Below are 10,460 nucleotides of genomic sequence, written 5' to 3'. Positions count from 1 at the left end.
AAATCATCATAAAATTATCAAAAGAAATCACAACAAAAGGAAATATTATTGATTACTGTCCTGAAGTGTATTTGATTTCTTATAGCAAATGCAAAGTAAGAGATAAGAAAATAATTCCTTGTAAAAAATAAATAAATACATACAATTATTGTATTTGACATTTCTGTCACTTCTGAAATGATGGCTACGCCCCTGGTGTGACAATTTTAGCCTATACATAATATTTTTAAAGCAATTTTTTCTAAATCTTGGCTTACATACATTTCTACATATGCCATGTCATGCCATATCATCATTAAACTAGCATCTAACAATGGACAAAAGTTTGTGTTTGTTTTTTTTCTCTAACCTATGTAACCATAAAGGCTGCTGTGTAATTTGCCCCCTGACTAAGCATTTAAAGAATTTAGGGGAAGCATTTAAATAATCCTGTGAATGCACTTAAAGAATGCAAAATCGAATCGTTACTTGAATTGAATCATTCTGAATTTGCAAAAATTGTTATTGAATCGAATCGAAAACCTATGAATCGTGAATCGAATCGATTCGCTATCTACCCAAAGATTCACAGCCCTAGTTCTAAGTGTTAGTGCAATATTGTTTGGTTGCCATGGCATTGCTTTTTGGTTGATATGGTGTTTCAAGTAGTTTATAGTCCATTGCTTTGTAGTTAGTGTGTTTCTGGGTGGTTGCTGTCCAGTTGGTAAAAGTGTTCTGAGTTGCACTGGTATTCCGTTTGCTAGGGTGTTCTAGAACCTTCCACCAAGTCTCCATTATGCTCGGAGGCTGGATTCTCGAAAATCTTCTAAAGAAGATAAGAATTTTTATTTTATTTTATTTTTTTCAGATAACTTCTAAGGAGTTCTTAAAGTGCATTTATAGAAATGTTCATACGAAGTTTTGTAGGGACTGGCTTGAAGGGAGTTTAGCACTCAGAGTTGTTTTTTTAATGTACTGTGCATTTTAAATAGTTATTTTTAAAGAGACTGTCTCAAGATGGTGCAGTCTGCTGCTCTTTCTTGCATGTTGATTAAACATTATTACTTTTGGGGATTTAAAACGAGCTGAAAGTTATCCTAACTTCAAGAGGTTATTTATATTGACTTTTAAGAACATTCTTCAGGAATTCAGATTCATCTTAGGTTTTGTCTTTAGAACAGTCTTAATAAAAAAAAAAAAGATAAGAACATTCTAAAGGCTGGAATACACTACACAACTTTTGCCTCGATTTCTCCCCTGATCTGAACAAGTCAATGCTAGTTGCCGAAAGTCAGAGCCAGTGTGCAGATTTGAGTTGACATACTGTATTTAACAGAAAATGGCGTATAATGTATGATTGAATGCTATCCTATAGTGTATGATATCTTCAAGATACCTTGGAGAGGTGAGTTGTCCAAGTCACAACATCTAACTACTGGGGTGCCTCAGGGCTCAGTTCTTGGACCAGTTCTCTTCTCTGTCTACATGGCATCACTAGGTTCTATCATTCAGAAACATGGCTTTTCATACCACTGCTATGCTGATGACACTCAACTCTACCTCTCATTCCATCCTGATGATCCGACGATAGCTGCTTGCATCTCAGCTTGTCTAACAGACATTTCTTGATGGATGAAGGACCATCACCTTCAACTCAACCTTGCCAAGACAGAACTGCTTGTGGTTCCATCAAAACCCATCGTATCACAATTTCACCATCCAGTTAGGCACATCAACCATAACCCCTTCAAAAACAGCCAGAAACCTTGGAGTTTTGATTGATTTATTCATCATCAAGAAGTTCATGCCCTTTCTTTTGGAACATGCTTCACAACTACTTGTTCAAGCTCTTGTTCTGTCCAGGTCTTCCAGCCAGTTCTATCAAACCTTTACAATTAATCCAGAATGCGGCAGCAAGATAAATTACCGAGCCGAAAAGAATGCACGTCACACCTCTGTTTATCAATTTGCACTGGCTACCAGTAGCTGCTCGCATAACATTCAGGGTATTAATGTTTGCCAACAAAACCACTACTGGCTCTGCACCCCTTCACCTAAATTCATTACTTCAGACTTATGTGCCCTTTAGAAGCTTGCGTTCTGCAAGTGAACGTCGCTTTATTGTTCATCCCAAAGAGGCACAAAATCACTTTCACTGACTTTTAAATTAAATGTTCCCTCCTGGTGGAATGACCTGCCCAACTCAATCCGAGCAGCTGAGTCCTTAGCCATCTTCAAGAATCAGCTAAAAACATATCTCTTCCATCTCTATTTGACCCTATAACTCTAGCACTCTCTGTTCTAATTATAGTCTTTATATAAAAAAATAAATAAAAAACTTGCCCCTTTTAGGCTTGCACTATTTATTTACTAACTCCTTGTTTTCTTTATATATATATATATATATATAAAAAACTAACACTTGCTTCTCTAATCATTTTGTATTCTATCTATTTGATTTATTATACAATTAACAAAAGCAAATAGGTCCTCTAACACTAGGTTGCTCTATTCTATCTGTTTCCTTTATTATATGATTAAAAAAAAAAAAAAAACACTTGCTACATGTACTGTGTTAAGCTAACCGAGACGTGTTATAGCACTTGCATATCATTGCTCTTTTGCTGATTTTGATTGCTTCCATTGCCCTCATTTGTAAGTCACTTTGCATAAAAGCATCTACTAAATGTAATGTAAATGATTGTCACAGTCAGACTTAAATTTTTTTGTTTCAGGCTATGAATCCATCCAGTCGGAGGATATCAAACATGTTTGTTTTCATATTGTTTTGTCAAACATATTGTTTTCATTTGTCATGTGTCTCTTAGCAACAAGGCGCACATTTCTGCGTTAGCGTGATGTGATTGTAACGATTTTAAAGTCTGCTAGTGTGTGATCCTCAGTCGTGTAGTGTATGATGGCCAATTTTTCCTCTGTGACTATTACAAAGTCGGTAAGTGTATGATGCCTAGTGTTTTAAAATCTGCTCAGATTTTGAAAGTCATGCATTGTATTCCAGCCTTTAATTTTTTGGGGGAATACAAGATATTCTTAACTTTATTCTTAACTCTTTCCCTGCCATTGAAGGCATTTTCTATCATTTATGAGACGACGACGTTTCCCCGCCATTGACGGAATTTTCTGGCTTTCCGTGTTTTCACTGGTGTATGGTAAGGAGGCTCTATGCATCTTCTGAAAGAGTACTGAACATCTGGATCAAAAGACGGAGAAGAAGAAGCAGAAACAAGAGATGGCATATGTAAGCAGATGCATATGTAAAATAACACAATCATCAAACATTAATCATTATATAAATCAAAATGGTCTAATGTTATCGAATTAAATGATGATCCAGGAAGTGCTATAGGACCGTGCAAGCTCGGGATGTTTTAATTAAAGCAGTCTATTCCATCTATGTTTTGATCATCGTTCTGAATCTGATCTAGACGTAGTCTTTGTTCAAAATGTTGCTTATTTTCACGAAACTTACCCACATTCAAGTGTTGATAAAAAAAAAGATAGCATGAAGCTAAAATAAAAGTGTGTGGGGGGGGGGGGGTTTGTTTTGTTTTTTAAAGCAGAGGCTCTGTTCTTTGTTTTGACATATTGCATGTTCAGATATTAATACAACAAAATATTCTGGGTGCCATTCAACTTTTGCGAAAATGATCAAAAATGCTGGCAATGGCTGGCAACTTAAAAATATATAATAATAATAATTTAAAAAAAAAAAAGGAGGAAAGAGTTGTTAGAGGAAAAAAATTCTTGAACCAGGCCCTTGGTTTGCATAAAGCTTGGGTCCCCCTTATGAGGGTAACAGATATTTTTGCTTATTTTATAAGGGTTTGTTCACCCACAAATAAAAAAAAAAGTCATTTCTCATTATCAAAACTAGCGAAAGGAAAGAAAAAAGTCCATACAAGTAGTGTGCTTTATTCCAAGTTTATTTCAACTAATGAACAGACCAAAATAATTTATTTGCTAAAAATCACCCACTCTCAAATCTCATTAAATTCAAATATAGCGTCAAAATGTGTCACTCTAGGCTTGACGTCATTGACATGTAAAGATGTCAAACTTGACAGGTTTTGACGCATCATATTTAAATCCAACACAAGCTCAAATTAGATCTGACAATTTATGACATCAGTCCTCATTATGGCAATCCAGGACATTGCTTTCCACAAAAGAAAGGAAGTCATATGGATTTGGAACAAACGGATGAGTAAGTTATGACAAAATTAGCATTTTAAGTTAAATATTTACTAAAGTAAAGTGCAGTATAGTATTGTTAGACTAACACCAACTTCTTGGTTAGTTCAAAATCAAATAGCCTGCATGGCTGAGGGCTAAACATAAGCAGAATTGACTGTGATAGTTAAAAAAAAGCACTATTAGAGACTCTGAGGTACACGCTAAGCCATAACATGTTATTTATTACCATGAAACCAGGGTCTTGTTCAGCGTCCTGGGGTGTTACAAAGTATTTGTGAAATCTAGCTAACAAAATATATATTGTGTGTTGGAGTGTTCCAGACGCTACATTATCATCAAATCAAGCTTATAAGCACTGGCGTTTAACATGAAATCAAAGTATCTGAAGCCTTTACAAATCTCATGATGGCACCCGAAAGATAAATCAATTTGAGATTAAACTAATAATTTCTTGTTAAATCCTAATTATATCACACCAAGACTGACTGTGCCACATCCATTTGAGAAGTTTCATGATTCAAATTGATTATAGCATCATACCCCAAATGAAGATAAAATTGTCGTAATTGAACTTGAGTGCATAATTTCAAAACACAAATCAATTCGTGACAACGGCATAAGGCAAGGCAAGAAAACAAAACAAAGTGTCTGAAGTTTGTGGTTTACTCCAGCTAGCCTGGGGTGAGTAAATATAGCAATTAACTGAGAAATGCACAAATTGTCACCTCCACGAACGGCTTCTGTGCTCTCGCAAACACGCTCGGAATACCAAATAAAGCATTAGAGAGAAGACAGGAGAACATGTGAACTTGGAAGGAATTACCTCAATCATTTATAAAACAAGAGATTATCTTAAAAGGGTCCCATTTTGAAGTACTGATGAATTTCTCCATTCCCTTGAAAATGGGTTCAAATTCGTTTACCCCCCTAGCAAAAACCAGAAATCAATGCCAGAAAGCAACTGCATAAACAACAAATCGACCAACAATCGTCCCAATCAATTTTCCAAATCTACCCTTTGCGCATATGGGAAAAAAATCCAGATTTCATTTCACAAAAATGCCATTAAATATCAATTTAGCACCTGCAGACCTGAAACACACCACAGCTTTGTGGAAAACACTCTGAATGACGTGAGCTCCCTCAGATCACTGTTTGAGAAATCTCTAATCCCTCCCAGATCCAAGTCATGCAGGCATTTTGATAACAGCTAAGCCTAGTATTATTAACAGAGAATAATTCCTTTGTTAACAATGGCAAACAATAAGACGTTCTTCTGCGAACAATACTGACTTAAGAGCTATGGCTACTTTAAATTCCTCTCTCAGTTATTGTGGGAGTGAAAACCTCAGCTTGGAGATCCAAGATTGATTACAAATCACTGCTTAGCATCTCAGTGTATCATTAGCTGAAGTAGTTTTCATGATGCCGTGTTGTCATTTCACTCCTACGGCAAGCATATTTAAGGGTCATTGGTTGCTAAGCGTGTTATTGTGGGTGGGTTGCAGGATGACAGACCAGCACTGTCCACATAGGCTGCCAGGTGACCAAAGTATGCAGTTTATTTTTTTTAAGGTCTGACTCAACGATGCACATATAGCAACTCTGAAGTCATGTATGATTCATGAGTAAAAACAGTCTTTAAGGTTTTGGAGAGAGCAATACTGGTTTGCCGATTTGATCTGCCAGCCAAATGCAGATAATAAATATTAAAAAGCTTTTATTCCAAGGTGGTTTATCTAAAGGGAGGAAAAGACATTTTAGCCCCCATTAAAAGTTCTTGTCATGAACGTTTTATCAGCTTGACGTGAATGGTCTAGTTTAAAAGGCATTGTGCTTCACAGGTGAAAAATTTCATGCTATCAATGCACATGGTAATATTATAGTAGATTTCATCTGTTTTGTTAAAAGGCTCCCATGTCTTTAATGCCATAATATTACACCTTTCAAAAAGAGTGGTGAATGCTGATACCTTTATGCGTATATTTAAAATCTGCACGTAATAAAGGGACATTTAAATACATTTGTGAGTGACCTGATAATGAATAAAGCCTAGTACGTTCATGGATTTCATAAAGGACAGTTCTATCTGATAATAACAGCAAACCAAATGAATTAATTTATTAGTCTCATAATGTCAAATCAGAGTGATCTCTAATGCAATTTCATCACTACTAACGCCAGCAAATGGAATTGTAAAAATACTGATTAAAGTTTCTTGAACACTCCCTCATCTGTAAGACAAACAGATAGTCCCGCCCACAAACACACCATTGGTTGAACCAGTGATGCTATGAGGTGCTGGTCAGAATGCTCAAACAAGCAGTAATATTTTGAAAGTGAAATATTATGTTTGAAAGAGGAATCAACCAATGAATAATTTACGTATAGTTACTTATTAAGGTAAGAAAAAAGTTAAAAACATTAAAATGACTATGCAAAAACAGAAAGAAAAAAAATAATAATTTCAACATTTATTCTTCTGATCCAGTCCTATGCAAAGCATTCTGGGAACTATAAATGCAATGCCCAATTTCACTTGTCAACAAACATGATTCATGTAGTCCTAACACAAAAGTAGGGAGTTAACTTCCATTTTTCCATTAGCATTGAACATGCTAGTAAAGAACAACACATCCTACCTGCCATACTACCGAAAGTGTGACCTCCTTTATACTAATCGAATCCAACTGTTCAACAAACTCCAGTTGAAAGCTTGATCTTCTAACGTAGAAAAGAAAATGGATGTAGTCAACATTTTAGCCTATATAGTTAAAGCAACTTTTCAGCAAACAGGGAACATTTCCATTGCTAATTTTGGTTGTGAAAGCAATATATCAGGCTACTGAGCATGCTCACTTTAATCACATGATGTGCATCTCCGCTCCTCCCACACGTTTATTAAACATACACCTGGGGCCCGTTCTTCATACGTCGCTAACTCAGTTAGCTGGATTTGATTGTTGATGATTTGGCATGATCTTGGATTGTTTGGTTCTTCGAAGCTCACCCCGGAGTTGCTGTCATAGCAACAGGTCCGTAAGATTAAACCTGCTCGGGAGCAGGCTTATTTCATGTAAAGAGGATTAGATTGCATCTTTTTAAGCAGAATTGATACTTAAAATATGTCCTCTACCACCACTACTTTATTACAAGAGTATCCTACTGATCCAGGGACAATAATTCAAAACAATAATCATTAAAACAATTATTTAAAGATAATATAATAATGTTGTGTATTATTTAGTACCATAGACAGTCAGTTTTACTCACTGAAATATTTATTCATCATAAAATTATTACTTCATAATTGTATTTGAGTCTTACACACATTCTATACAGATAATGTAGAGTCGTGCATTAATTTGAGTGGTGACCGCTATTATGGGAGTGGCTTGATGGAGCGCAGGAGATGCAGATAACATGATCTTGACCCTTAAGAAACTTTAATTAATGCTGTCACGTAACAAATCTGTTCAAATATAAAATTAAATTAATTGCTAATTACTACATTGAAATATAATAAAAATGTAAAGCCTGTACAAATATTAATCGTGAATATCAATAATTGGGAATCATGTAAAAAAAAAAAAAATAAATAAAAACAGTGCACATTTCATTTATCTATTATAACATTTATGTAGTTTTGTTCGCTTAGCTGTTTCCTTATAAAAGTCCAGAAATGTGTCAAGTTTTTCGTCAGGTGTCTTTTTTAATTATATGATGACATTACGTTGCTGTCTTGCCGCCAGCCAATCGCTGCATTGCTGATCGTGGTTTCGCGTATCGATACATAGCCCCTTTTAAACCAACTCATGAACGCGCAATTATCTCAGATAACACAATCCAGCCATGCTAATCATCAACAACAGCTGTGTCCGAAGAACCGAATTAGCCAGAATCTGATTAGCGCGATGATATCATTTTAGATGTGACATTTCGTCTCGGATGTAATAAGCGACGTACGAAGAACGGGCCCCAGAACTTTCATTGATAATGGTGTTTTCAGATTAAGTTTTAATCTACCAGAGGTTTTTTGTGACAAAGTTACTGCTTAGCAGCGGCACAACAGGTTGCACGCTTGCTCGTATCTGTTGTGCTCATGGGAACCCCGGTTCAAGCCTGACCTAATGTCCTGAAATTGTTTCTGTTCTATCTAGTGTCCACTGTTTTATATTCTAAAAAAAAAAAACTATTAAAATTGACTTAAAATAATGGGGAAGTTGTTACTAAAACATTCTGATTTGAGGCACCATGACTTTTTATTTTTTTATTTTTACAGACAACCAATTTTTCACCTTGTCAGCAACGTTTTACTCAACAAAAGACATGCACTGATATGCAGCATCAGTGCTATTTCACTCCTTGTGATGTTTTAAAGTTTTAGGAAAATGATCCAGACTCCTTGCAAATCTCTGAGACAAAAAGTTTAATGCACTTAAATATAGTACATTTTAATCTTTCCGTATATAAAGATCACTCATGATTTTTTTTCAGTCTTTGGTTTAATGCACTACTTGCTAACCTTTACTTGATTATATTCCTACTGAGAACAAAATTAATGCCAAGATGAGAGAAGTACAAAGAACACATATTTTAAAAGAGAAACGTCTCAGGTTACTTATGTAACCATGGTTCCATGAGAAGGGAACGAGACACTGCGACCTCTAGGGGTCGCTATGGGGAACGCCTCGTTTTGACCCGTGTCTGAAGCATACATTCAAAAAGCACCAACAACATGTTGGCCGGCGACAGCCCATGACGTCACTACCAGTGCGACTATAGTATAAATAGGTGCCGGGAGAACATGTCATTCACTTCTTCGTCTGAAGCTTGCGTCCGAAGCATGGCAGGAAATCTAGAGGATGCAGTGTCTCGTTCCCTACTCAGGGAACCATGGTTACATAAGTAACCTGAGATGTTCCCTTTCAAGGGAACTTCGAACTGCATCCTCTAGGGGTCGCTATGGGGAACGGTATACCCACGCCACCATGCTGAGGGGAGTGCATGCCAGAAACCTATGGCGAGCACTAAGTACCAACACTACCATAGCCATGGGAGTTGCCCCTAGGACGTTAGACGGCTGTCCATGACATCATCCCCTACAGCCAAAGGCCTAGGCTACATACCCCAAAAAACTTAACTGTTAGGGCCAGACTCCTGGGCCCGGGGTACAGCTCAAGGCTTGGAATCAGGAATAGATTCCTTTAAGGGGATATGACCAAGAGCCTAGCATCATACTAAGTCTTGGCCTGTCACACAGGGGCCACCGCTTGGTCTGCATGAGCTTGCTGAAGGAGCTGTCTCAACAGACCCCTAGTAGCAACACCCTGTTAAAATAGGTATCCAGAGGACACATAGGTGGAGTGGTGCCCAAGGTGGAACCGGGTCTTTAGCCAACTCAAGAAAGGGCACGAAGCTGCCGCGCTTAACCCTCACCATGCAGGATTTTAGAAAGAACGCAAAGTACTAGCATGCAAACTTACCACAGTGTGGATTTTAGAAAGTGTACAAACACTTCACGTACACACTTACCATAACATGGATTTTAAAGATACCATCCTAAGGGGCTCTCGTGGCACTCTGAAAGAGCAGCCCATAGATGGAAATGGTACATCACCAGAACAAAATGCTCGAGAAGCCATCAGCTCGATCTATGGTAAAATGCTGGAATGGCTAGCAGTAAGTTACCTAGCTGAGGGAGCAACACACCCAGCTCTCAGTCGAGAGAGGGCTTGACCTACAGCATGTTCGTTAGAAATCAGAAGGGTAAGCGTACTGCAAACTTAGCCAAAAACGCAGAGCACCAGGGAGGCAGAGGAAGAGCCTAGTTTGCCTGACGTTGCCGGTTCCAGGTGCTCTGGGAAAACAGAGAACTCAACTCTCACGTGAGAGGAGAACTCCGAATTCAGAAAGGAGTAGCGTGCTCATAGGCAACCCTTTGATAAAGGGGAGCACTGCTAAACACTACCATGAGAACAGCCCACGGAGCGAGGAATCCAACTCCTCAGAAAGGGAGAAAATTCAAACGCTCGAAAGAAAGCACCATGCTCACAATAACCCTCAATGGTGAGGGGAGCAATGCTTCAAAAGTGTGTCAACAGAGACACACTGGTTGAGTGGAGCCCAAGGCGAGTACCGGGGTCTAAGCCAACTCAGAGAAAGGGAACTAGGCTAATAATGCGTAACCCTTACCATACAGGATTTCAGAAAGTGTGCAGAGTCTTAGCGTGCACACTTACCACTATGTGGATTTTAGAAAGTGC

This window comes from Sinocyclocheilus grahami, unplaced genomic scaffold, assembly GCF_001515645.1.
Source record: "Sinocyclocheilus grahami isolate Dianchi unplaced genomic scaffold, SAMN03320097.WGS_v1.1 scaffold522.1, whole genome shotgun sequence".
Taxonomy (NCBI): domain Eukaryota; kingdom Metazoa; phylum Chordata; class Actinopteri; order Cypriniformes; family Cyprinidae; genus Sinocyclocheilus; species Sinocyclocheilus grahami.
Note: the sequence above shows the minus strand (reverse complement) of the source record.